This window comes from Orycteropus afer, unplaced genomic scaffold (assembly GCF_000298275.1).
Source record: "Orycteropus afer afer isolate SDZICR_OR568_19922 unplaced genomic scaffold, OryAfe1.0 scaffold00542, whole genome shotgun sequence".
NCBI lineage: Eukaryota > Metazoa > Chordata > Mammalia > Tubulidentata > Orycteropodidae > Orycteropus > Orycteropus afer.
In genome coordinates, this window is record NW_006922129.1 from 1,486,700 (window position 1) to 1,488,877 (window position 2,178).

The following is a 2,178-nucleotide window of genomic DNA, read 5'->3' on the forward strand; positions in this document are numbered from 1 at the left end:
TCAAGTTATTTTGAAGTCATCAACATAACTTCACTAACAAGGATTTGGGAAGAGTTATAATGGGTTCTCATGAGCTGGTATGAACTAGCACAAGCTGAGTCCAGCCCACCATTGTCCATGAGCATTCAAATGGACATAGTCAGTCTGCAACTGGACATATACCAAGTCTTCACAGAGAAATCTGGGCTGGAGATAGTTAGACAGTTATGAGCCATTATGGGGTAACTGTAACTTTATTACAGTAATGGATAGAATCACCAATAAATGACATGCAGAGTGAGAAGAGATAGGGAGGCTGAACTCAGGATCCTGGGAAACACCCATGTTTATAGGGTGCCCTGAAGAGGAGTCGGCCAAGGAGAAGACTGAGAAGGAACAGTCAGAGAAGGGATGAAGTGTCCCAATAATCCATTGGAGTCAGTTTCTCCACACATGCTCAAGGGCTGCTGACTTCTCAGGGAAGGTGGTCATCCTATGGGCAGTCCCCATCTCTCTCTCTCTCTCTCTCTTTCTTGTCCTTCCCAGTAGCATCTCAACAAGCCCTAGGAGCTCTGTGTTAGACTGGGTTCTCTACAGAAACAAAACCAGTAAAGCTGGTTTTACTGAAAGATAAATTTATCTTAGGAAAATGGCTTACACACTTATAGAAGCTGGCAAGTCCCAAGTTCTTGGATCAAACATCAACGTGGTGGCTTTTCCGGACTCTCGCAACTGCAGGGGCTGATGAGCTCAAGGTTGCCAGGTAGTATACTGGCTGTTGATTCCAACGAATGACGAATCCAAAATCTCCAGGCCGAATGGTGGATTGTTTGCTCACGGACAGTTGTAGGTAGCACAACAGAATCCTGATCCACAGAAGAGTGTCTCTTTTTCCCAGGATGTCCATAAATATACTGGAAGCAGGCCATACCCCTAGAGAAACTACCTTTCAATGGATTGGCTGCTCGAAACATATTCATCTGATTCCATCATGGGAATAACCACATCACAACTGCTTAAATCACACAGAATTGTGGTCCAGCCAAGTTGACACACAGCTCCAACTATCACAAGCTCCCATAAGAAAAATCAAGTACCATGGCTCTGTATTTTCCTCCCATTGCTGCCCCATCTTTCTGGACCTCCCACCATGTCAAGATTTCCAAAGGCTTGAGCCCCACTGCCTCATTTCTCACTCACCCTCAACAAACATGTTCCTGACTCCACTATCCACTGAAGATGCTCTAGACAAAGTCACCCATGGGGTCCATGTTACTCAATTCTATACACACTTCTCAGTCCAGTCTTGCTTCATCTCTCTTCAGCATTCAACACCATTTACCATTCCCTTTTCAGAACACTCTTTTGGTTTCTGGAACTCCATATTGTTCTGATTTTCTTCTCAGCTCTCTCTGGCTACTCTTAGCATCTTGCTCGCTTCCATCTGACCTCTAAATGTTGGAGCTTCTCAGGGTTTGGTCTTAGGCCATCTTGTCTTTTCCTTGAACCTCTCTATGACTTCATCTACTTTAATATGCTACTCACTCCCAAGGCGCTATTCCAACCCAGACTCCTCTTCTGAGCCCAGACCTGCTTCTACAGCTGCCTAGTGAACATTTCTCCTTGCATGTCTCATTGACACCTCAAACCTAACATGTCCCAACCTAAAACTCTTGATTTTCCTCTCCAAATGTGTCCCCTCTCAAGTGTTCTGCTCTCGGTGAATGGCACTTACAGGCAACCAGAACTGATTATTATTTCAATGATTGTCTTTTGGTTTCACTCCTCACTACAAGCCCCATGCAGGCAGAAGACAGTGCCCATGTTGTTTATGGTTGCATCTTCATTGCCTATGACAGTGCCTGATACTAAGTAGGGGCTCGATAAATATTTGTGGTGTTTGTGTTGTTGTTGTTGTTAGTGTGCTGTAGTAAATTACCTGGTATGGCTTTTTTAGCCATAAGTCTTTGTAAACTCCATGGTGGAATTAGCTGTGAGAAACTGAGTAGCTCCTGATTGTTAAAATCATCCAGCTGGAGTATTTCTGTTGGGAGCAGCACAAAGTAATGTTCTGGGAAGTTCACTCTTTCTCAGGTACTTAGAATTCTGATGTTATGATTGGTTAGTTTGGCCACTCTGCCAGGCTCAAAAGGAGGCCTCCTAGAGGCAGAAGTCTCTCTGACTGCTGGCTGAGAAGGA